Source organism: Fundulus heteroclitus, chromosome 5 (genome assembly GCF_011125445.2).
Source record: "Fundulus heteroclitus isolate FHET01 chromosome 5, MU-UCD_Fhet_4.1, whole genome shotgun sequence".
In the NCBI taxonomy this organism is placed as follows: Eukaryota; Metazoa; Chordata; class Actinopteri; order Cyprinodontiformes; family Fundulidae; genus Fundulus; species Fundulus heteroclitus.
The window spans coordinates 34,007,704-34,035,290 of record NC_046365.1 but is presented as its reverse complement, the minus strand read 5'-3'; the positions used below and the strand labels follow the sequence as shown (position 1 = coordinate 34,035,290).

Genomic DNA, 27,587 nt, shown 5'->3' with positions numbered 1-27,587 from the left:
AAATCATATCAGTGTGTGAATGTGTGAGCAATAGACAGTGCAGATAAGCGAATGTGACTCATAAGTGTAAAAGCTTTGAGCAGCCTAGAAAAGACTAGAAAACATCTACGGAAGCCTATTTATCCTTTACTGGGGAACCTGGGGGTCCACAGAAAGCTGTATCTGAGGAAAGTAACGGTTGAGTGGAGGGGAAAAACGTCTATCAGAGAGCTGCTTTAGATGGAAACCTACGTGAAAGCAGAAAGTGTAGAGATTAAAAGGGAGCCATGCCCTGCGAGGATTGTAAAGAATAGTTTAAGAGTTTGAGGGAGATTCATAAGGCATTTTGCTGTGGCTGGAGTCAGAGCTTCAAGTGTAGCTCACACCCGTACCAGAGCCCAATCTCACTCGCTAACGGTATTAGACACAAAAGCAGGATTTCAACATGCAGTAATTTGTCAAAATAATGACCAGGATATATAGACAGCACTATAAGACAACCACGTTAACAGTTTATTAACACAAAAAAGCTGATTTGGGGGTGATTTACCCTTTAAAGGGTAGATGAATCTAGGATCTGGACTACAACTGTGACACCCCTCGTGTCAGGCCAATCTTGAATCAGATATTAAAGAGAAAAAAAACTGTTAGTCCCGAAAGAGACATGTCTGAGGCCTTCAGAAAGACGACTGTAGCAGCTTACGAGTCTGAGGTATTTAAAGAGGTTGCAAAGGGTTTCAACATCGAAGTCTCCAAAAACCTGAAAGTGATTTTGGGGAACTATCATCTGCTGGTATCAACTGTGTTTTATCAAGTTCAAATGCAGCAGAGTCGTCTACCAGGACATTACAGGCACTTCGTGGTTTCTTCTGCTGACAAGCTTTAAGATCGATGCTGATTTGATTCTCCAGAAGGACCTGGCACCTGGCCACACTGCCAAAAGGTAAAAATACCTGCTTTAATGAGCATGGTATCGCCTTAAAGCAACCTGGGCTCAGCTGTGCCACAGGCTGGCTGCCTCCATGCCACGCCGCATTGATGCAATGATTCATGCAAAAGGAGCACAGACCAAGTTCGGACAGCGTGTACTGTACAGTGCATGGGCACAATCTTCAAAAGGCTGACATTTATAAATTAAATAGCCCCATTTATTGAGCTAATGTAATATTTACATTTTCTGAAAAACAGATTTTTTGTGGGGGGTTTCATTAACTGTGTCTGTCAACTGTAACTTGTCATATTCAACAAGACAAAGCAGAAATGCATGCTTGAAACGTATCACTCTGTGTTAAATGAAACTAAAAGAGCTTTACCAATTAAATCTAAATACTGAAGTTTGTACATGTCTGTCCATTTGTTTGCACATTTTATTATTATCTCTGACATTATGTCATCTGCCTGCCTGGGGACTGTGGGTAAAAATTAGCCTGCAAGGTCAAATCTGGTACATTTTTAGGATGTACCCATGCTCACTAATGTGCACTGTCCAATTGTAATAAAAAAATAAAATAAAAAAACTGAACCTGGAAGAAGTCCAGGACTTTTGGCTCAAACAGAGCGTCTACGCTGTCACTGCGCCCAGAGATGATTTGTGGATTTAAATTAAAACAGGTTTGGGCAAGTGTAGGCATTACACTATATATTTTATCTGACATGTAGGGCTGTAAAGGAGGGTAAGGGAATGCATCATTTCCAATGAGGGTCCTTAGAGGCATGGGGCTGACAATGTGTGTGTGTGTGTGTGTGTGTGTGTGTGTGTGCGTGTGACACAGAGCGAGTGAAGGGATGCGGGCACAGCTGGGTTTGAGGCGACATGAGGGGGTGGAGACTCACTTGTGTTTCTGCAGCATGTCAGAAAGAGCTGGAGCAGCAGAACAGAGTGTAAAACTGCGATTCCACTTTAAAGCCTTTTGGTTATAAATCTGTTCTGTCACTCAGTCGCGCAGCTGCACATGTACTCAAACACGCAAACAACGCAAAGACGGGCCTGGTGACCTGGCGAGGGGGTCTTTGCTCTGTTTCCTAGCAACCAGGCTGAGCCCTACAGTCGAGGCGACGCGAGCCACCTCGTTTTTTTTTTTGTTTTTTTTTCCTCTGACTGACGGTATCGACGGCCAATCAGAGCCGACCACCAAATAAAAAGATCTGTGCAACGAGCCGGCAGGATAACAGCAGGCCGACAGTTTCTCATGGACGGGGAGGACAGCCGGGAAATTCCTCCATCTTGGATGAGGACCAGGATACGTGCCGCTGACGGATGCATCACCGCGATCAGCGTTCAGGCCTCGACACGCCGCGTTTAAATAAAAATCCCGTTCCCCGTTTCTTCAGAATTGAGACGGAACACCACAGAAAGATGGAGAGGTCTGGTGTTGTTGATTCAGTCACTCCCATTTAGATCCACCTCCTCTCCACAGTGCCAGGGTTTAGCTCACACTGAGATTTTAAAAGCAGTTTCTGCCCCTTTTGCTTCGAGGCAGAACAACCTTCCCACCAAATCCACATTCTCACCTTACCAGAAGCACAACAAGCAAAAGGGCCCACTCAGGCCACCTTGAACGGTTTGAAATCATGCCCCGCCCACTTTTATATATTGCCCTCTCTTAGTGAATTTTGCAGCGTACCTTGTTCGGCCTCTAAATTTCTGATTAAACCACCCACAGCTGAAGCGCGCTACCTGTTTGGGGCGTGGGCACACCTCAGCATGATGCATCCAATGTGTGTGTCAACGATGGCAACCGACACTTGTTGACTGACTGTGCAGGTCCACTGACAGCAGGTTTACCAGGACTTTGAAACGTCTTAAAAAGTGTTAAAAAAAAAATCTTTAAAAAATGTTTCCTTAATAACATCTGGGCAGTTTAAAGTTCTTCTAATGAAAGGTCAAGGAAAGTGCCAGAGTGATCAGACTTAAAGTCAGCTGTATGGAGCATGGAGCAATGCAGAGCTGCCCCCCTCCCCCACCTGTTGCTGAACAGTGTCTGAAAGAAGGCTACTTTACCTTTCCCTCGCTTTACAAAGACTGATAAAGATGTTTGGGAGTGTATCTGGTAGCAAAAAGGCCTGGAGAGGGCGATAATGGAAACTAAATGAGGGCCAAGCCAGCAATTCCCTAGGAAAGCCAATAAAGCCATGGACATAAAAATATATGGGTATTGTTGAAAGTATCTAGCTCATCAAGTAACAATGCTATAGTAGTAATAGTGAGGTCCCAAGTTTGTGTTTATTTGGCCATCAATTGAAGGTATTAAACCATTGGTCACAAAGAAGTTTGTGCAAAGATTGTCATTTATAAAACTTTATAATATAGAAATCGACAGAATTTACAAAAAATTAAAAAAGGTTTAAATATTTTCCTTGCATCCAATACATTGGAGAGTGTTATTTGAGCCTGGGAGAGCAAGAAACTGGCAGCAACGTCAATTCTGACCAATTTAAAAATGTTATATTGAAAAAAAGGAATTAAAACATTCCCGTAAATTTGTATGGGTAGATATAGACTATTCACGGAAAACAAAAACAAAACATGACTTTTTGGAGGGATTTCAACAAAAGGAAAATGGAAAAAATAAAATTAAATGGCAGTGTAAAATGGGAGCCAATATTTGAATTAGCTTCTTATTCATTACTAATCTTGTGTGTAACTCCGTCTATGATTTTTAGCCACCGTCTCGCCCAAATTTCCCCACTGTGGTACATTGAAGGTATTTATTACCCCTCTCACTTTTAGTTAAAAAAAAAAAAAAAAAACAACATTCTGTCCAAACGTTATGCCATATGCGCAAACACCACCAAAGTTGTACAATAATAAAATATATATGAAAGAATGAACACCAATAAAGTGCACTCCAAGTATCTTTGTTGTCAAAAATGAGCAAAATCTTGTACTTCACAGTTTTAGATCATTTAGATTCAAGATTTAGATCACGAGAACAAGTTTGACTTATTTTTGCAACTGAATTCACACTAAATAAAGGGGTCTAACTTTACTTTCTGTGTTAATTTTTCTCCTTTAGCATGAGCTAAAACCTCTTAGAATAACCTGCATCTTCGTTGTTTACCAGCGCAGCTTACAAGCCTCCTTACAGCATGCAAAGCAGATATGTACAAGGGTGTTTACATAGGACACAAAAGACTTTGCCTGTTGAATGTTTCTTTTTTCCCCCAAGCAAAAGCAGCATATTTTAATTATTGTGCAGAACTGACACTTTATGCATGTTTGATTGCCAATTTTCATGCAGGATGGTTGAGGACATCTGACGGACTGGATTTAGCTTGTGGGCGGCAAGACTCCAAGGTTTCAATGTATGTTTCAATGACAATAAAGATGATATTACATATTACATTACATTATTACATATTACATTACAATCTTATTGCCTAATATTTTCAAAATATGCAAAAAATAGAAATAATTGTATTTAATCGATGTAATTTTATTGAGTTGAGATTTTACATGATATATAAGGGTTTAATAGGCTATATATTTTGAAAGTAGGTAGCACTACAGCTTTTTTTGATTCCTATTAAAATTGTGTCAGTTTAAGACATGCAACACTAATTACTTCAATTGCTTCTTGTATCAAAAGGTGATGGTCAGCGCTGGAGGAAAATAATCTCCAAGCCACAAAGTGTTTCAAAGCTGAGATATTTAAAAAAAATAGGATGCAAGTGACAACGACGGGCCCGTCTCCAAAACCTCCAAAACTGAGAACAATAGTTTTCAACAATTGGCCACAAAACTGAGAAAAACAAAACTGCTTCGCTTGAGTCACTTTTTGGTGGAGTTAAGTGCAGATCAAATCATTTGTGATAAAACTAAAACCAGGCACTTCGATCAAACTACACTGAAAAAGGTGAACCAGGGCAGGTGTTCATTTTATGTTAACATTTCCTTTAAAGTCAACACAAAAAAACTTGTCAGTTTAAACTGATTTATTTTCTATTAAACATAATACAATTACTTGTTTCTAACCCAACTAGCACCCTTTTACTTGTTAACTTGAAATGAAGCGTTAACATAAAGTGAACTACTGTACTTTTTAGTGTAGAAGCTCAGTTTAGTTAAAGTCCCTTAAATGAGTCCCTCATTTAAGGGACTTTAAGTTTAGTTAATGTCTGCCCAGTTTAAACCGGTAAGTGGACCAAACAGGAAAACAAATGCTTTTGTGGTCTCCAAAAGAAACGCAAAACAGCTCAAGTCAGTGTAGCATAACAGAAAACTTTAGCTGCAAATGGAAATTAGCACAGTCAAAGAATACGCATAAGAAACAAAACATAATGAAAAATATACACAAAGCACAGAAAAGGCTGAAAGGAAAATATTTTCCAAGTTTTTGTTAAGGTCTGAATATGAAATTGCATGCTGATGTACAGTTTAGGTGCAGAAAGAGAAGGAAAGAAATTCCTCCTGTGTCCATCCAAAAGCATTTTCCGTCCCCTGACCTTAGACATCTCCTTGCAGTGTGCACAATCGGGCGATCTAAGAGATAAAAATCTGCTACCTAATTCAATGAAAGGAATAAATCAGTTAAGCCTTAAATGGCATTGAAAGGTCAGCCTCCAGTTTAAAATCTTTTGCAGCCTCCACCAGGTTTTCTTCCAGGATAGCCCTGGATTTAGCTCCATCGACCTTCCCATCAACTGTCCAGCTTCCCTGACTCTGTTCACAGCAAAGCTACTCCGCAGCATGGTGCTGCCACCATTGTGTTTTATTGTTGGAACGGTGCGTTTAGGGTAACATCTGCCATCATGACACTGATTTTCAATCTAGCTTTTAACAACTTGCAAAATCCCAGCTGGAAAGATGCTCCTTTAGAGCCAGAGCTGCACAGACAGCCAATATTGGTTTCAAATGGTCTTGCTTTGATCCGGCTGCATAAAAGAGAACAAAGACTGGCAAGGAGAAATTTATTGCACAATTCAGTCTGAGAATAAAGGAAAGGACTTGAAATTGACAAGTAACGCTGTAAAAAAAAAAAAAAAAAAAAAAAAAGGCTCCAACAGCTTGTCGTCATCAAATGGAAATTTTTCCTAAAAAAAAAAAAATACCACAAGGTTTGTTGCAAGAGAGTTTCTTAAAAGTGTTCAAGGGTGGAAGATCTGTGATATGGAGGGAAAGTGTAGGTCAGATGGTTCGGAAAGTATAACAAATGCTTTTAACTGATTGAGATAACTGGGAGAACCCAGTAAAGTATTTTTTGCGAGGATGTAGCGTTTATTTTGAGCAGGTAGATATAGTTGGTAATTGTCAACATAGTGGAAGTAGATTTGACGTTTGCTTAGAGTGGAGCTGAAAGGGAGCACAGCAAAGCGAACAATAGCTCATTTTCCCATTTTTTAGTTCAGAAAATGTGAAAGCTGCTCATATAAAAATGCATTCACAATTGCCATTTTCAACCTGATCAACAGGATCTAAAGAGGTTTATAAACATGGTATTTTTATATTGGTTCCTGGAGTTAATTGAATCTCTCTCTTAAAAGCATGTATAAAACCATTAGCTGCTGTATTCATAAACACAGGTCAGTGGTGGTCAGAGGTGGAGGGTTTCATTAGTCCCAATGGGCCCAGTCCATATATTCACTTCTAACATTTAGAAAAGCAAAAAATTAAGAAGAAAAAAAAAACAGAATGTAAATTAATTGTCCCATAAGCCTTTTATGCATTTAGCTGTGTTTATTACCACAAGACAAACAGCATTACCCACTTAGATTAACACTTAGTGCTCATGAAAGAAATCTGTCACAGCCTGAAGGTAGTAGCCTACAGAGGATTTTGACATTTCTGTGCAGTCTCGAATTTCTTATTTAAAAAGGAAGTTCATGTTCTTCTTTTGAACTTTCGTAATCATGAACAGGATGTTATTTACGCGGGCTTTACATTTCATCAAAAATCGGCTTAATTTCAGTTCTGATGATGAGACTTTCAGTGTACAACAGGCTTTAGAGTCTAAAAGTGGAATGGGAGTCACATCTTCAAGTTATCAGCCTCCTCTCCAGAGACCGACAGTAGTCAGTGAGGTAGACGCAGCGTCAACTTTTAAGATTAGGCCTAAAACCTTCTTATGATAAAGCTTATAATTAAAGTGGCTTAGATTATTCTAAACTACTTCCTTAGATGTGCAGCTAAAGGCTTAGGCTGCTGGACGACATACCAACTACCTTTACTCACTCTGCTACTTTCTCCTACTACTCTCCAATGATGCATGATCTGCAGTTATTGCTTCTATTTAACTTTCCCTGTCTTTCTCCTTGTAGAGGTTACACCCAATCCAGTGTTTCTGTTTTTAGCTGTCATAGCTTCCTGGAGGAGAACATCAGATGAGTAGTTGCTGTCAATAACATCCAGTCCTCTCTCTAAAGATTATACACTTTGACAATTCTTTCCGTGTTTAACCGCGTCTTTGTCATAGCTAAAGCAAATGTAAGTGCTATTCCTGTAGCCGACTATATGTAATCAGGTTAGCTGTATATCTCTCACTAAAAGAGCTACTGCTGTCATTTACGCTTTACTTTTTCTTTTTTCTGTGTTTTTAGTGCGTCTGCTTTATCTTCTCAAACCACCAGTCGGTTGCGGCAGATGGCCGTTACCACTGAGCCCTTTTAAAAAAAAGGGAACTTTCCCTTCCACCGTTGCCACGTGCTTACATCTAATTAAAAACCAATTAAATAATTCAATTTTAGTGAGACACCGGCTCAGAATTCCCATATAACACACAGACACAAATCAAAACCCTCCATGTAAAAACGATGACCCTAAAAGAAAAAAAAAAGTAAAAAACAGTATGAAAAAAAGGCTAAATGTAAAGCTAAGATTTACAACAGAAGATAGAAACTTATTATTAGAAGGGGGAAAAATACCGTGCAATTGTTGATGGATAGTAAGAGAATCAAATTAAATTAAAATGTTCAAGTTGAATGTACCAAACACTTCCTGAGACGCTAAAAAGTGGGCAAACAGTCCTTAACGCCTGATGATTAAGAGGGCTTACTGCAAAGATAACTTCATAAAATGATGTAAAGATCTCTTTTCTTCAAAAGCCAGACTCCTTTTTCTGTTATAGTAAAACGTCAAGTGTTTAAGTTATTCCTAAGAAGGAAATAAAATATCAAAATTCTATTATTTTTTTGCACTTTAGTATAATTACATATTTTGCAGGTTACTTTTTTATTCAATTAAAAATAAAAACTCCTAGTTTAAAGCCATTGTATGCAGCTCACTTGTTTATAACCCGCGTTGACTTAGTGTATTTTTTTGCTGCTACTAGTGATGAACCCATCTCATTAGACCAAGCTGCTCCCACTATGTTCCCAAACGCGTACAAATGTTGCATGATTTTTGAAGCGCCATCCTAATTTGTTGTGCATGTTGACTCCAATATTCATAACTTCTGCAGTCATAGGTGATAAATGAGTGTTTGTGTGACATTTGTTCAAGCATGACGAATTTAAAGTGGTTCATGTCATATTCGAAATGTTAATGAGCTGTGTGGCTGTCCAGCTGAATCATAACATATTAACTGTACAATAGAGGTAAACTTAGTAAAGAAATGAGTGTTACTTTAATCAAAACAGATATAGACCAGATTTATAACGACGTTATTTTTATTTTCTCCCCTTTTCCGTGGCAGCCGGTAGGTTGGTGTGTGATTATAAGCAACAACGCTTTAAAACCTATTTATGTGCTCACTCCATCTCCTCTCCTTAATCACTGGTGCCAGGGGGGTTTCTGTGAAAAAAAAGAAATTAACACACAAACGGCACATTCAAGCTGTAGCCTGAGAAAATCAGTACTTCAGCCCTAAATATTGCCACAATTTATACATGTGTGCCCTTTTCCTCTGTGTTCTGTCCTACACCCACAGCCTTAAACGGTTTAGCAGATAAATCATGTTAAACTCACAGATTAAGGAAAACATTAAAGGTGTTTTGTTAGGATTTAATAGGTATACTGTACAACATTACATTAAAAAGGTATGTAAACTCTATTGCTGCCATTTTTGACTTGGTAAACAACAGCGAGAGTCAAAAATTTATATTTTTGTGTCATTTGAACTGGTTGGGTACTGCTATATTAGCTCACAAATTCATCGGCACATTAAAGATGGTAAAAAAGCACCACTGAAGATTACGTTTAATAGCATGACCCAAAACCAAAAGTCTGAAATCATGATGGCATCTTATAAGATAAGCAAATTGATAACCCTTGTGGGTTTAAATATTCTACTCCTTGTCCTTATTGGTATTATTTTCAGTTAAGAGCATTACTTTATCGGCAGGGACGAGGCTACTTATCCTCACTGTATTCTCAACTACAGGTCTTCACTGATTATTCACATTTTTTCTTCCATTATTCTTGAGGAGCAACTTGTTTTTTTTCCCCTCTTCTGTAGAAAAGACTGCAGGCTCAGTGCTTCTGTGTTTATCCGTGTCTCTTTTCTAAACTGAGCCACTTGTGACACAAAATTAGCATTGGTTTTCAGTTTTATTTTCACATAAAAAGTGGTGCCAGTTTAATTCTTCTGTTGTTGTTTTTAATTAAAATCAAAGGCATTATGTTTTTAACCATGTGTCCTTCTGGAGAAGGCACTAATATGCACCTTTTTTCCCCTCATAGAAAGTATCGCCGGCTCAATGCTTCTGTGTTTAGCTGGGTGTCTTTCGTAAGGCGGCGATAACCCCCGTCACATCATAGTTCAGCAACAAACTCGCAGGAGCAGCTATTACTGATCACTAAATTCGCAAACGAGTGAAATTTATTTACGTAGCACTTTTCACAGAATAAAAAGCAATACAAATCACAAAGTGCCTTACAGTTAGGACAGGAGTAAAACACTGTGGCAAAAATAATCTCATATATAAATGTATAAAATAAGTAAAAATGAAGGGTAAAAATAAATATGAAATCCTTAAAGCTCTCAGCCTTCACCCGCGGGGGTGAGCTTGTGTCCCCATCCTCATGCATGCCATCTGAATTAATTCAGTGCTTCAAATACAAGCAAAGTTGTCGTTTGCCAGCCTCAGCAAGTTATTGTCTTCAGCAGATTCTAATAATCAACATATTTCTCAGATTGGATGGACACCGGAGGACTGAGGACCCACAGATTGCTGCTGCCTTTCCCATGTTTAGCTTCCCTGACAATTCATGGTGATTGCAGGCCTATTACCCGCCGAGGCAGATTAATATTGGAGGGTAACTTTCAACCTCCCCATTCCATGTTGGGACCTTTCAGTTGATCTTCACAGAGTGAAAGGATGATCTGAAAAGGGATATTGACTAAGCTTTTGCTGTCATAAAATTTGTGTACTCCATTTTTTTTCTTTCCAAATAGAAAGTGATCCTGGATTAGTGCTTTCATCTCTGGGTATTGTTCCCACTGACTAACGTGTTACTGCCATTAACTCTGTGTACACCATTTGTTTCTGTCCACACAAAGTGAACCCGGCTAAGCCAGTCAGTGTATAGAAGTGTTTCTGAGGTATTGCTGCCATTAAATCAGTTTCCTATGAAAAGAATTACTGGCTCAGAGCTTTTGTGTTTTTTTCTTTGTCTCCTTCACAGTCAACACTCCCTGTTAAAATGGGAGTGTTTCCTCTCCACTGTCACTGCAACTTTGCTCAGTAAGAGAGATTGCTGCAAAACAAAAGACTCAATCGAATTATTAAGTTTTGATCCACTCAGCAGAGTAAGACCAACAGGAGTTGACTGTATATTCCTTTGTTAAAAGGTTTGCTTATATTTATCGGAATGGATGATTGGTTGTTGTTGACAGATGCCTTCTACATGATAGGAATTACACCCGTTTGTCATGCCAAGATGATTTTGTGTGATATATCAAAACTATAAGCCTAATAATAAATACTTTTCTAGCCCACCAGGAAACTATTGTCCCACTGGGGACAGCAAAACAAAAACTGCTTCACAGAGAAACAGAAAACGTTCCTTTCAAAGGCCCCGGACAGGCCCTGACTTTATCTTACCGAACTACTGCACGGCTCAAATGAGCAGCTTGATTCTCCCTCTACTCTTAGAGCCAAAATACAGCTTTTGTTTAGGTTTATGAGAGTGAAATTTCCCAGAAACCAACTTTAAGTCAAGCGAGTGCCTTTACTGTAAACACAACGTCTCCTGTGTTTTGTGTTTTTAACCCATTCAGCCATCTTACTTCATACCAACTCTGCTTTACGCCTCTGTAGCTGCAACAAGTACAACTAAGAAATGTTGTGCAAGTTTGAATGAGAATTTATCGCTCTGTGGTTTTAATCAGCACTTTGAATCATCTTGTTACTGAAAAGTGTTAAATAAATAAACTTGCCTTGCCTTGAGATCAAAATAATACAGGTTAGTTAATTCACTAGGAATTAAATGTGCACTTGTACATGGAATCTAAAGCTATAAACTGCTAAATATACAAGAAACGATATTCTGAAAGGTAAATGAGATGTTTAAAAAATTCAAAAATTCACAACAGAGTGAAAATTCTCAAGTAATTAGTTTTAAAGGTGTTTTATATAAATGAATTCATAGTTTTAGATTTCACATTCAAATGCCTGTTTATTTCTAAATGAATTAATAATAAATGGTTATATTAATTTCCAGTTTTACTATAATTTTGTAAATGAATTTTTACAATTTTAAACTTTAGTCAATTAATACTTTTTATGTTTAATTAAGAATAATTGTATCAATAGTATTTATTTGTAGTTTTAGATTCAACATAGAGGTGCTTATTTGTTTCTCTATTTTTTCTTATTTAAAATTCAAGTTAACAGCAACCATTCATAATAAGAATAACATTAACAATAATAATTATTATAGTTCCAGGTCTTTTAACTACACAGGACTTTTAAAAGCTACAACTACCTTTTACAGCTCCATAAGAAAATTGCAGGTCATTAAACTGACATCTTTAAGAAACAAACAAGCCCTATAGCCACAAATATGCAGATGTCAGACATTCTTGTGTCAGAGTGGCTTTGCTTTTAAAATGTCAGATCTTTGAGCTACTTTTGCAGGTTCCAATTAAAGAAATGCTATAGCAAGAGATCTTGTTAAATATAAAGCTCTATCAGATTGTGTCAGTTATACAAACACAACCTTATTTCTTCTGGGCTGGCGGCCTGTGGAGGGTTCGAAATTTGCATGACTTTGGTTTCAGAACATCACCATTTAACGAAAAGAAAAAAAAAATTATCATTGAGCCAACATGGCCACCAGTTGCTGCTTTTTTGATTAACACATATTTTGCAATGGACATTTTGCTGTGGGAGTAAGCTGAAGAACCCAGAGAGGACCCATGCATGCACAAAAAAAAAAAAACACGCACATTCCAGGATTCGAACCCAGGACTTCCTTGCTGCAAGACAACAATGCTACCAACTGCTCCACTGTTAAAACAACTCAATAATTAAATGCTAGTTGTAATCTATACAAGAACACTAAAACATATCTTCCATTTTTGCTGTAATCTCATAAATCAGATTCTAGTTTATTGATTTTACAGGGTTTTGGTTTTTCATATAGCCTCAGCGTAAATCACCGCAGCACGGCTGTTGACGCTCCAGGTGGATGCAAAAGAAGGAAAACGTCAATATTAAAAAGGTGGGCGTGAGGTTTACTCCAAACAGCTGATTAAGAGGGAAACCGGTTGTGATCACATGGTGCGGTTTATCCACGGCATCCGTCCTTCTACAGGTGACACAGCCATCCAACCAGAGCCTACAACAACAACAGCACATGGGATTCTGTGGAAGGCCCGAGCCGTTAGTGTTTGGCTTCAAAAAGAGCTTTACACAGACATCCTGAGTCCTTAATCTCTTTGGTACCTGGTTCACCGCCTAACAGGCGTGAAAGAAATGTTTTACTGCAGCTTGACTCAAACATGGAGAACCAGACAGAGGGGAAACCTGGAGACGGTGAGCCTTGTCGCTGCAAGTATACGGAGAGAAATTTGGGCCAATATCGCTACAAACAAAAAATGCAGAAAAAGGAAGGGAAAAAAATGTTTTTTTTTAATATATAAATTTAACTTTGAAAAAAAAAAAAGGTTCAAACAACATTTTAAGAATAATTTTAAATGTGCATGCAAAGGTTAAACCTCCATTTTGCGGTTTGCTGTTTTTTTTTGTTTTGTTTTTTTTTCCAAAATTTCCGTTTTTGAGACTGAGTTTTATGATTTGCGTTTTGTCTTTTCAAATTGCATTATCTGTTCTCACTGTCTGTGAATGAATTAGAACATTTGAAAATCTCAGTTAAGGGAAGGGAATACATTCTCTTCGAGATATACAGAGTTTAGCAATGCTGTCTATGCTAATTTAAAATAAAAATGCTAAAGTCAGTTTTGCTTTGATCCAGTTTTTTTTCTCAAACAACTGTGCACCGTTGAATCTGACCCTGATATAAAGAATTATTTGGCTGTTCCTGCCACCAAGTTAAATAAAAAACTATTTTCTCTGCTGTTTTTTGGTATCGCTTTTTCTAAGAAAACTGAATTTGAAAAAATTAGCATCGGCAATCCAAAGCTTTACAAATGCCGGACATTATAAATCGGACACTGAGCGGTCTGAGCAGTCACTTTTCCACCGTATGAAAAAATGTGCTACTCGTCATCTCTTCTGGCTTTCTCAAATATTGGAGGCAAGTATATAATCATGCCATATCCCCCCCCATTGGCTTCCCCCGACACATTCAGGACCTTTTCTTTTACTGGAAAAGCTGAAAGGTCCAACTCTGGTACTGGAAAACTGTCTCGGGACCAATATATTCCATTTCCCACATTCCTGTGTTCTAGCTGCAAGCTGGAAAACCAGAGGAACCAGGCCAACTATTATCAGCAAAACAAACAGTTAATGCACTTATCAGTGTTTAACAGACTGAAACACAAAAGGAACATGCTGTTAGAAGTGCCGACATGAAGCTAGATCACAGAAGCTGTCAATAAACCTCATGTTAGCTATAGAGGATTTTCAAGGGATGTTTATTTTCCCCCCAGGAAAACTTTTCCTTTCCCAGTCAAAATGCCAACTTCAATCGGAAATCAACCCGAGTCGTCTGATTTTTAATTGGGGATTCCCAAACCTAATGCACTGCATGTCTTTAACGAGTCACTCAAAATAACTGCTGTCTTCAGGAGCTCCAAGTGGAGATCAAAGAAATCAAGATCATGGAAATGTTTATAGAAATGGAAATCTTAAAAGACACCGTCTGGCATCAAACCCCAGTGTGTCTCATGTACAATGGCACACTTAGTAATTTTGGGGCCCCAGGCAAACTTTTGTGATGGGGCCCTCTACTGAGTCTGCCCTGATTGGAAAAGGATCTGTCAGGCTTCATGCTGCAAAACTGTGAAACCAGACAGTTGCACAACATTTTACTGTAGTCCCTCCCATGGCCACTACATCAAAAGAATGAGAGACGTGAGCCTACAGCGTTTAATAATGAATTTGTTCATCTGCAGGGAGCTGCCAATTACCGAGCGTGTGCACCGGTCTTCACAACACATAATCTTTGATGCTCCTCCGTCAGCAAGGCTGCGGCTCCATCATTCCAATTTTTTAGAATCAGACCGCCAGTCCGTCCATCTCTGGTCGCGAAGCTTATGGTGTTAGTTTATGGTGGAGCGGGTAGTGATTATATGGAACGCAATAGACACAAATCTGAAATTTTAAATGGAATAATCACATCTTGGGACTTAATGCACCTCTCTAAGAGACGTCCAAATGCCTTTTTTCCCCACTCTCTTTCTGTTCAGAAAACATCTGGGGCTTCAAACAATTTTAGTAAAAATATAGGTTTCTTGGGTTTTCCGCTTTTCAGCTCTAGCTTTGGCAGCGCCGTTTCGTCTTTTTCCTCTCGCATCCCTCCCACTGCTCGCTAAGGCGGCACACTGCATTGCCGGGAGTTTTATGTGATGACATGGAAGAGTCCATTTTAGTCCATGGAAAGGGAGAAGCAGAAGTCAATAATACCTTGTGTCACATTTTGTTTTGTTTTTTGTTATTAATTGGATTGCAAATTGTAATTATTTTATTTCAAACACACATAAATTATGTAGGGGCACTGTTAGCGGGTGGGCAATCAGCGGAGCCCCCTTACTGGTAGGGGTCCCAGGCGGTTGCCTGCTTTGCCTGTATGTTACGTCTGCCTCTGCCACCCTTTGGAGGAATTTATAGGATTTTAATAAAAGAGTTGTTTGACCAGGGGATTTTTAAACACTTTTTCTGTGAGGTAAAAAACTCTTTATGGGTGTTTTGTCCAGAAAATCAATTTCAAATCATGCTTTTATACTTTTTCCTGCCTCAGTTTTGTTTTGTTTTTAGTCCCATTTTAATGAAATGGACCTCCAAGTACAAAGAATTATCTACTTGGGTTTTCTATCCCCCTGCAATAAATCATAAAACAAGCTTTGAAACTGGCTTCTGACTCAAATTCCTCTTTCACTTGATCTGGGAAAACATACATCAGTTAAAATCTACAATACGTTTATCCTAGATAGATCCCTTAAATCCCAGCTTGACACCAGTGATGCCTTGACTTTAACGATTAGTTTTGTATCTTATTCAAACTCAGTTGAGAACCTTGGGGCAAGCTTGAAACGTAGAGGTAAAAGGATCTAGAGGCCATAAGAGCAGGAAAATTACACTTTTTCTGAATTCTGAAAAGATTTTGTGTTGAAATGTTGGCAGGAACTCAGAAAACTAAACTGGTTGACAACAAAAACTGAAGTTGTGACGCCTGAATAAACAATTTTAAGTATTTTTTCCTAGAAATTATTTTTTTATCCTCTAAAATATCAGGGGTTCCCAAAGTAGAGGGGGGGGGGGGGGGTGCAAGACACCTCTTGGAAGTTGCAAGATGATTTGACTTTGTTCTTGTATTTTACAACTTTATTCTCATAACCCTAAAAAAAATAAATAAGGAGAAAGTCCCACTCACCAAAATGGGGTCGCCAGTCTCCGGCACAGGTATTTTGGGGGTCGTAGGCTGAAAAGTTTGGGGACCACCTACTCTAGATAATGGATTGGAAATAAGAGTCTGAAAATGTACTTATAAAGATTTGGGGGGAAGATTACATTTCGTATCATTCGAGAATTTTCAAGACTAAGCATGAGACTTGCTTGTCAGATTTTTCAAAAGCTCTGTTTTATCATATGAATAATAAAAAAAAGGAACAAGTTAATCAGATTCCAGGTGGCTGAAATCTGCTTTGCTGTCTCTTTTGTTTTTTTGTTTTTCAAACCCCTCTTTTGTTAAAGTAAAAAAGATAATTCATCTTATTTCAAAACTGAAAGGAAGATTCATCTCAACGCACCACTTCCAAGCTGTGACCACTCATCTGGATCTCTCTTTTTAGCAGGAAACAGCAGCAGCTACTTCCTCTTTTTACACACGTTAAGCCTCTAATAATAGAAAAGCTAAGGGGCGGTGGGGGCGAGGGGGATGGGAGCACGTACTCTGACATCTCTGGATACCTGTTGAGCAGGTATCAAAACACCCCCCCCCCCCTCTACAACTCGATGAAGAGCTGCTACAAGTGTCATAAAAACAGCAGTGTTTGTTTCTGCCAAGCCTGGCTTCATGTAGGAACACGTTTGCATCAGATGGCTGCCATTCCTCTGAAGCAACCGGTTAGATTCATCTCTGTCTGTGCTCCTCCCACTCTCGCTGATCGGCTCCTGCACCACTTTATTTTCTCTGCAACTCTTTGTAAAACTTGCATGCAAAACAGCTTCTCGTGCATGTTTTATTAAAGGTGGAGGAAGTTTGTTCAACTACATTGCATAGGATACGCTAAAAGCAACAAGGAAGCGCCTAAGGGTATTCTGGTCAATTGTTGCTCCACAGCTTTTAACCTATGATTAAATCTAGAAATTGTTGACCAAATTCAGGTAATGTTCAACAATCTGTGCAGATTTTCAGTGTGGGGGGGGATCTTTTATTTTATTCCAGGTAAAGGAAAAGTTAAAATCATTGATTTTTAATCAGCCCAGCTTGTTTTTACGACATCTTCTCAGCATAAAAACGGAAACGCTTGCCACACGGTGAACTCAAATCACCCACGAAAGAAAAAAATCCTTCCTGATTTTCCTCAGCACGAGCGTACAGACTGCTGCAGTAGAGACAAAGCAAAAGGTTATTCTGAAAAGCCTTGGCACGGGTGTTATTAAATTTGAAGATAGCATCTGAGACGTTCCAGCTATTCATAGCAGCCAGATCATATTGGTGAAGGTTATTCAAACTTTTTTTTCCTTCATTTGGCACCTTTTGAGTTTGGAAACTTACACCAGCTCAAACTGTGACCCAAAAAACAACAACAAACTGAGCCTAACTCATTAATCGTGGCAGTTTTACGAGGCTGTGTGTGCATGGATTAGACATGATAACGACAAAATGAATAGTGAAAAAAGTGAGTTTACGTTAAACTAATAATGTTTGCAGCTTCCAAAAACCGTTGGTAAGACTTCAGCTACTCCACAAATTTTTTTCCTCGTCGGTTCAATGAGAAAAATCAGTAAATGATTTTATTATTTTACAATTATATTTAAAATTAATAATTTTTATTTCATTTGTAGCATCTATTGTTTTTTATTTTTTCAAATATAAATTTGCAAGATCCTTTGAATCCCAGTTGACGTCTCAATAAAAACATGAATTTCCCCCAAGAACTACTGATGCAGATTATTTGGCAGGTCAGTATCTGTGAAGTGTTTTGCATTCATGCTCTGCCTGCCAATAATATAAATGATCAGTTGGGTGGACTAACGACGCCTGACACAGATTTTAGTGACCAAAATGCTGGAGCACAGACACAGTGGTGGAAATCACGATTATGGAAATAGAGAAGAGATAATGTGGGTTAATTTCCACTCCAGCTTTGCATGTTTTCCCAGCTTGTGCAGCCGTAAATGGAAGAAAAGAAAAAAATCACCTGGAAATTGTGGACATAAATAGAGGTACACAAATAAATGCCAATTTTTAAGCCGATAGATCCAACCGTTTCAAGTTTTGTTAAATATTATTAGCAGTTATCAGTGTCTTGTCTGCAGTAGATAATTCTTTATTTGGGGTAAATACAGAACAGTCGATCCCTGAGGATAATTTGTAGCATCGAATCTGACAGTCGCGAAGACCAAAGTAGACTTCTAAACGACACCAGAGTGATTTATTAACGATATTTCCTTTAAATCATCATCATTTTATTTACACAGAAGATAACGGCGCTTCATGTTGAATCTTCCTGGTAAAACCACATACTGAAAGTGGAACTCTGAAATCGCTTTCAAAGAAAAGAAATTATATTTTATATTCAAAAATATATTCATATTCTTTTTGCTTTTACCTTTACATCAAACAGCTTTATTGTCAGTTTTCAGTCCATGGAAGATCTCTGGCGGAGTTCCACCTCCAATCCCTAAAACATTTGCTTCTATGTAAATAAACTCAATTTTCCCCTTTTGATTGTATGTGTTGCTATTTTGACACTTCATATTTCCATAGCGTACCTGTAAACAAACCAATCCGTGCCAAGTATTTGAACTCTGGCGTATAATTTTTTTGTTTTGTAATGGTTAAACCCTAAATCGTGGAGATTAATAGTTGGATAAATGCTCCAATCTCAAACCCTTGATCAAACCTTTGATCCACCTCCTCCGTACTAAACATCTCACAGTAGATGACACCCTTTTGTAACCAAAAAAAGTCACGTATGAAATAACCAGACCTGGAAAAGCACCTAATGATCAAATATTGGCCCAATGTAAACATGACGATGAGTAAAGCTTAAGATATTGCTCACATAAACTGCAATTTTAAAGGTTGGAGTCGTCTTAAGATGATAGTTTTGATCCTGGCATTAGCCGGTCATTAGCTTCAGCCTCCAGGACCAACAAGTCTGGATCTGCCGCGCAGATCAGACAACGATCTCTGCGGCATCAGTCTCAGTGGTCTGGTGGTCTGTTGCGGTCAGCTTCAGTTTGACATCAACAGTAACGAGGAATATCTCTACTTCAGAGGCCGTAAGCGAGATGGAAATGATCCGTTCAACACAATGCTTGGCAATAACCTAAAATGTCTCTTGCAAGTCACAGAAGGCAATAGGAGCTGTTGCTCCATTCAGCCTGCAGCAATCTACAAGCACACAAATATTTGATGTGATAAAAAAAAAAGGAAAAAAGAAGCACAACAAGCAAACAAATCAAGTAGCAACAAATTTTATATTTAAATGTAGGCAACAGCCACAGTTAACCCACAATGGCTGGCCTCGTGACACAGACTAATTATTTTGTTCCCTCGGCGGCCCTTAATAGATGCAGACTTGCTCCATCTTAAAACATCAGCATAAAAAAAAAAGTGTTAGAGAAATCACAAATAAAACACATAACACAGCCAGCAAGTTAAAGGAAGTGGTCCTGCTCATCAAAAGTGAAACTGAGACACAGAACTTCCACAGAGATGTTATAAATAATAATTAGCAGTTACGGTGTTGTGCAAGCAAAGCTTTCTGATTTGTTTTAAGGGAACTGGTGTTTTTACTTCAGTTAGTACCCACAATGTTAAGTAAGTGAAGAATGTGAGTTACGGTGGCATCTCCATTAATTAGAATATTCCTGAAAGGGTTATTCATTTCACTAACTTAAACTTAAAAGGTCAAAATCATCTATTGTTCTTATTTCATTTAAACAGTGGGCTCTGTTTTAAGTATTTATTTCTGTAGAGTTGGACGATTGTGGCTTACAACTAATAAATTCAATATTCCAGAATACTAGAATATCACAACTAATAAAAATATGTTTGTTTCTTTAAGTACAAAAATGTAAAGTTAAAGCTTACACAAACTGGACAGCAGCTAAGTCATTAGACGACCTTCACAAGAGGGTGAGCCACGACAGAATGCAAAAGAAGATCACACTGTGCTGTATCCGGGCATGTTGGTGGAAAGTTAAGTGGAAGGAAAAAGGTTTAGTGGAAAAAGGTGCACATTAAAACAGAAAATCAAGATCCCAGAGGCCAGGGTACAAGTTGCTTTAGTTCCAGTAAGAAGTTTCCAATCAGTAATAATTTGAATTACATTCAAGAGAAAAAGGAGAGAGACCAGACCCAACAATGCAGACAAGCTGTAGGCAGTTCATGGATATACTTTTATTATTAACTGTCTTTGGATTTCCTTCATGCCACGGCAACGTTTATGTATTAAAACCTCTTATTGGTCTGATGTAACATTCTACTTTTCTGAGAAACTAAATTTTGGGTATCAATTATCTGTAAGCCATAATCATTAACATGACAGATGCATATTGAATTCCATCCATGTACAATGCTTGTAAAAAACATATGAGTGTCAATTGTTGAACTGAATAACGGAAACACATTCACTAATTGACTGAGATGCATCTCGACATGCCATCGCAAAAAAAAAAAAAAAAAAAGATAAACGTGCGGTTTGTGTGTGCCCAAATTGCTCGTGCTCACTGCAAACTTATGAAGGCAATATTCGGCACAGATAACTAGAAATTTTGCATTAAAATCTATTAATGCAACAATGCTTTGATTAAAAAGGGGCTCTCTTTTGTTGGCAAACAAAAACAAATGATACATAAAAGGAGGTGAAATGAAATGAGTCTCATACAACGTCGAGCATGCTGAGATTAAAAAGATTAATCTGGGTTGATGGGCGACCACGTGACCGGCCCGTCTGAGGTTCACAAATGAGCAAGCGCCCGACTGTTGGTGCATATGACATCATTTCCCGCCACATCCAGCCTTCAAAGTGATTCTCGCTCTCTAGTAGAAGCCTTTTAAATTCTAGCCAAAAATACCTCACACAGACGTTAAGTATTAAATTACCCCGAAGGAAATTTCTTCATCCTCGACAGCTCGAGTAATGGATCCAGATGACGGAGCCAGATGGATCATCACGGCTGCTGCGTTCCCAGCGATATGTGTGCATACATGCAATGTAGCCTTAAGACCAAAAGCAGTTATCGTTATAGATAAGACGGTGGCTTCCTGCCACAATCACTGATATGCAAATTAAACTCAAACAGGTCACTTTTTTCCCCTAATGCAAAAAAAGAGAGAATGTTTAAATCTTTTTCTGTAAAAGGTCAAAATCAATAATTATGTCCCACATAATTAGGACGGAGAAGGACAGCAGACATCAACACCCACAGTATTTTAACATTTATTCCAAAATAAAAGGAAAATTTAGTGGAAGAAAAAAAATTTGGTAGAAGTAGGTGCAGTCAAAAAAAATGATGTCATTTTTTAATTTTCTCAGGAATGATGAGATTTTCATAAACAATAATAATTTTAATATTAATTTAGATTTTTTTTTTTTAAATGTATCCCTCCCAGGGTCAAGAAACCCTTTACGAGCTCCATCTTATCACGTGACTAAATGAAACATTTATTTAGATGCACATGTATCCCTAATGACATGAGAGTGAACATTGTGCAGGCTTGACTGATACTGCTGAGTATGCATCCATGTAAGTTTCCCGGGCTGCATGCATAACTCATAAAATTAGTTAAGCATTATTTACTCTGAACTTTAGTCAAGAGTCTCATAAAAAAAAGTTTTGCATGCCATTTTTTTATGCAAAAAATATATATATTTCTGCATATTTAGGAGTTTTGTGTTTTCAGGCATCAGATGGAAATAAACCGGGAAACCCGATCCAACAAGAGGCAGAGCTACCTGTCCAGGACCTGGGCTGGCCTGCACCGAGTGTGGATACTACATCTGCCATCAGCTTAGGACAACCCACCGTACACCGGGTGCATGCACTCAGTTGTACACATGAAGTGTTATGTCTACTCTGCCCACAACTGCATTTCCTGTGTCATCACCAAGGGCTGTCAAAGATTAATCAGCCTGTAGCTTCAGAGGATGAGGGGGACGTCACCTCTCGCTTTAAAACTACCCGGTCTTGCACAACTCTTCCAAACACAGGGGGGGCTAATATAGAAAATGTGCTTGCCTTCTTCCTGACCTTCACGCAGCAGCTCACGTGACAGGCGGGGGGCCGACTGAGTTCAGGTGGGTGTCTGAAATGGACCGGTGAGGAAGAGGAAGTGATACTGGGAGCAGAACAACATTCACAGCGGTACGGCAGCACACATGTGGTTAAAGGGATGTTACTATGTTTTGCAAGGGCCCGTGAAACCATTTTGTGCGGTGGTCCATGTCTAGACACCCACCCTCTCACCAGTGACTGCGATGAGCGGCCGCCCACTCACCCACTCACCCGCCCACGCGCAGGCCCACCATTTCACAGCTCCAGTCAAGACGCGTCTGTCAAGAAATCTAACTTTCTGCTGCCTCTCCCTCCCGTGATCTCTCCACACATCTCAGCTTTCACCGCCCGCTCCACTCCACTCTTCTACTCTTACATCTGACTCCGTCTCCCTTCAGCCTCTCCGGGGCGTTCTCGCCGTCATTTAGCAGCGGTGGCGAGCGCCTGCCTGGGCTTCGACACCTGCCTGCCAACACAATCATGCCGTCCAACGAGGCGGCCAACAGGTCACGCTGACAGTGTGCAGAGGTGCATTACACACACGCACACACGCATAGAGCAAACAGTGGCAGTGGTGCAGCCACCTAGGGGGGGCCCCAGGGGGCCACAGCCACCTTTTTGCATTGGCAGGGCCCCTTACAGCACTCACCAGACACAAGGTCTTACAGTGCATTTGTAATATTTTCTATTAATTCTAGTTTCTACCAGCAGGTCTGCAGCTACTAGCTGCGGCAACTCCCTCGAAGTCGGATTTTTATTTGCTAGTCCAGGTTGGAGTTTCAAGGATTTCTGACGACCCAGAATATCATTTGTTTTCCCGTTTTGTTTTTCAGTCCGTTTTGCGACGTAGCTGAGGGTTGAAGAAGCGCTGCTCTGATAAAAGCGTGTTTGACTTCCCTTAGGATGAGCAGATATATCTAAATTAACCAACTAGTCTGTTGCTAAATGTTTTCAACCACCTACAGTTGAAACCATATATTTACATACACCTTCCAAAAAAAAAAAGTAAAAAAAACAAAGCAACTGCACTTGTTTTCCGTAGTTGAAGACGTTTCGCTTCCTCTCCAGGAAGCTTTCTCAATTCAAAAAGTCTGGAGTAATGCAGAGTACCAAGCTTTATACTACTGCCCAAACAAGGGCCTTGTAATGGCTTAGATAACATGCAAATTCAACAGAAACAGGTCCACCCCTTAGTAATGGGCGGTCGTTAAAGCCATTAAGCCAGCAGATTGAACCAAAACTGGTCCACTCCTCTTTAACGAGGAGTTGTTAGGGTCGTTATTGACCTGGCTTAAAGGAACAATGTTATGATCACCCATATGATGGTGAGAACTGAGGTGATGATTGGCCGGAATTAATTCTATAGCTGTATCGTAAGTTTTTGAGAGTTGGAACCTAAGGCCTCCTCCTCTGTTTAAGGTTGGTTTCTCTCTCTTAACATAGATGGCTTCCTTCACACCCCTTTCTAACCATCTGTCTTCTTTGTCCAAAATGTGGACATTTTGGTCCTCAAAAGAGTGTCCTTTATCCTTAAGGTGTAAGTGGACAGCAGAGTCTTGACCTGAGGAGGTAGCTCTCCTGTGTTGAGCCATGCGTCTGTGGAGAGGTTGTTTGGTTTCTCCAATATAAAAGGTCAGGACATTCCTCACTGCACCGAGCGCCGATCAGTGGGCTTTCATACCCCAGAACAAACGCACAAGACCCTGTGAAGAAGATCCAGGCTAAAGAGAAAGTGATTGCCCGCTGCGAAACCCACACGAGCTGAAATGCCACTCAGTGAAGAAGAAGCCATGACTTCCAAAGCAACAGAAAACACAAGATTACAGCGTGCAGATAAACTCGGGGGACAAAAATCTAACTTTTGGAGATATGTCCTGTTGTCTGATGAAAGTAAAACATATCCTTTTGCCTATAATGACCATCTTTACTTTTGGAGGAAACACAGAGAAGGTTGCAAGCCTGAAAACGTCATTCCAACGCTGAAGTGCGGAGTGGAAGTGTCATGTTGTGGGAGTGTGTCGCTTCGAGAGGGACTGGTGATCTGTATCTAATAGAACCGCATCATGAAGAAGCAAAATCTCAATATGTCAACCAAGAAGGTACAGCTTGGACAGAAAGGGGACTTTCAAATGGACAACCGCCCTAAGCATTTGAAGAAGTCAGGGTTTTGGAGTGGCCATCACAAAGTCCCGATTTGTGGTTCAGAGAAAATTTGTGGGCAGATCTGAGAAGCAAGCCTGTTCAGTTAGATCGCTTCCTTCCGACGGGTTGGGTCAAAATACCAGCAAAAATATACAAAACGGTTTAGCTTCTAACAATAACTGGAAATAATTTATATCCGAATGGATTTAATTCTGTTTACGTTGGAAAACAATACAAGCAGGATGGATTTTGTTCAATGCCAAACATTCCTTGTTGCTGGGACTGTGTGGTTAATCAAATATTAACCACAATATAAGCTACAAACACAAAAAAGATGATATTGTCGCAAAAAAATTATTCAAATTACTATTTACTTATGCCTTCCACAGTGCAGAACAAAAACAAGGAATCGGTTGTACAACATGTAAAGTTGTTAAAAACTTTACAATAACATTTGCAATGAAACTTAAAAGTGACAGAAGGATCGCTATAGTTTTAGATGTAAATAAATTGTTTAAATTGTAAAATATGAAATTGAGAAAAATTAAGTGTCTTTGGATTAATAGTAAAATAAAATAAAGAAGTACTATTCTTATTTTTAAGAGTTTTAAATATGCTTTTAGAAACATAATGAGTAATTTTCAACAGACCTAAATAACAATTTTTTTTAATGCATAACCGAGCAGCCCAGTGAAAAATATATCCTACAGTAACAAAAGTGACAAATTCACTGAATACAATCATATGTTACAAGCCAATTAAACATTATCCACAAAAAAGGCAGAAAACTAATCAAACTTGAAGGTCTCATGTTGATATATAGAAATTATTTTTTAACTTAAATTGCATTTTTATGTTTAGGTCAAAACCTTTCACAGATTTAAATGTAAAGCCATGAGCATAAACTACAGCTTTTAAATAGCTGTAACTGTCTTAATTTTTCACAACTGTCACAATTTTTCACACCTTCAAATCAATTAAACTTATTCATATAGCACCCACTCACAACATCCCCATCTAAACACTTTTCAAAAGTGCAACTCATTTCCAGAAATAGATATTCAAATCAATCCATTATTATTCGACCATAATGACAGATTCAAATTCAAACGCATACGTTCCAGAATCTAAAATCAATCCTAGCGATAATCCAGTACAGTCAAATTGATCTTAAAATAACAATTTATGAAAAGGAGGGTCTAAGAAAGCCTGAGAGAATCAACCTGTTGATTGTTTTCGCAGCAACGCCACCTCCTGAGCAAGCATGTGGCGACAGTGGAAGGAAACAACACGTTTTTTAAACTGCACTCTTGATCTTTTACTGCGCTTTTAGATGAAATTGTTTGCTTAGACATACAACTTTTTTATTTTGGTAACCAACCTAATTAAATGAATTTAAGATGGGATATGTTTCAATGCATTGCAACATTTATTCTTTGTTGCCCTTTCTTCTGTTCTCAATACTGTGCTACTTTGACATATCCACCACAGAGCTGCAGCAATTAATTATTTCATTAATTGATTAATCACAATTAACCCAATTAATTGTTTCAGCTGTAACCCATCACTTATTCAGGAACCTGTTCCCATCATATATGACAACAGTATTAGCAGACTTATGAAATTATGTTGTGGCTTTTGGTTTAGGGTGTGCCACCATCAACCCAGGTGTGTCACCCCTTTAAAGACTTTCTGGATGCGGCCCTTAACACTGAAGATCAGTTCACACACCCACAGCCAAATTAAGACAAACAATGCTCAGCGGGCCAGAACTGGACATTGGACCGTTTCTGGCTGTGGGATGAATTTGCCATTCTGCTACTTTGCACACACAAATTGCCATTATTACTCCTTCCTGCTACTCGATAGCACTGCATTCTGTACCCATGTGCCTAAACGATTGCATATCAGTTTATTTTTTTTAATGAATTAAGACATAAATGGTCACAAAAAGCTACAATTTCAAAGACTAGTGTAATGAACTTGTATATTCCACTAATCAAACAAAAACACTATGACCAGCAGTTTAATAGCGTTTTTTTTTTGCGTCCTTCGTGATGTGCTGATTTCAAACACAATGTGCCACCCGTTATCAGAGAGTCCAATCTTCAGACCCTCCTTGAAAACTTCCTGGATGCGCCCCTGGACATTAAAACATCCGTCCACACACACACACACACACACACACACACACACACACACAGCCATATGCAATTTGTGAATGAGCCCTTACCTTGGCACTGGAATCCCTGCTTCCCGAAGCCCCTGCAGACAGAAGACAGGGACGTGAAATATGGGGGGGTTCACTGACACGGAAACGCAACATTATAAAGATATCCAGCCGCACACATTAATCAGCACACAGGGCAGCAGCAGCAACAGCGGGCCCCCTTGTAACCAGACGCATTCCTCCACCAGTTTCAGAGGTTGGAGGAGAGGGGAGGGTAAGGGGGGGATGCGGTAAAACAGAAAAGCGGAGCAGCAGTGCCTGCTCTGCGGCTGCAGGCAGCACATCTCTGCCCCTCTCCAGAGGGCCCGCGGTGCTGTCGCATCGAATGGCGCACCGCCGTGTTTTTTTTTTTTTTTCGGTGACAGATTTTTAGCACTGCGGCGTCGGTGCGCGCGGACAGAGGCCGACCAGAGCCTGGCGCAGCGGCAGCGGCAGCAAGTGGATCACCTGTGTCCTCGCGGCACACGCGCGCGCGCTCGCTGGCGCGTGCTCACACTCACCAGATGAAGTCCGTGCAGTGGCTGCAGAAGGTCGGCTGCTTGAAGAAGCGCGCGATGAACTTGTGGTTCTTCACCTCGTGCACGTTCTTCTGGCGGAGGGCTCCCTGGCGGGCGAAGCCGCGCGCGCTCTCCGGCGCCTCTTCGTCGCTGTTGGGGTCAGCCATCTTAACGAGGAAGCGGTCCGAGAGGTATGAGGGGTGAGGAGAGCAACGACAGGGAGGGAGACGCGGCGGAGCAAATCGAGTCTGGGTGCAGGTACCACCTCCTCCTCCTCCTCCTCACCCACCTCCTCCTCCTCCTCCTCCTCTCCGCCCCACTGGCCGGTTCCTGTCGCTCGTGCCGCCGGTGATTTTCACGGTCTGCGTCCAGCTCGCGTTAAAGCTGCTGCCTTTGCTGCTTCTTCCGGCGGCTCTGCTTCCCTGTTCTCAAAGTGTCGCTGCTTGCAGCTCCGTCTCCCCCTCTCTCTGTCTCTCTCTCTCTTTCTTTCTTTCTTTCGCTCTCTCTCGCAAACAGCCTGCCGTGCAGCTGATCGCTCCAGCTACCGCACATGCACAGAGATGCGCGCGCAGAGCTGTCTGTCAGCAGCACCACCAGTTGAACCTCCAGCTCTGCATACCTCCACGGAACAGGGTGGATTACAGAAGGCACCCGCACGCACCCACTCCAGGCTGGAGTCTCAGCTTGGCAGAAAGACAATTTGCCAGGCACCTCAGAAGCCTGCG

At 39.9% G+C, this 27,587-nt stretch overlaps 1 pseudogene; it reads right to left on the bottom strand.

Annotated features, from left to right (window-relative positions):
- The window catches only part of LOC118563214, a 45,522-nt pseudogene extending 17,935 nt beyond the window's left edge, over nucleotides 1–27,587 (bottom strand).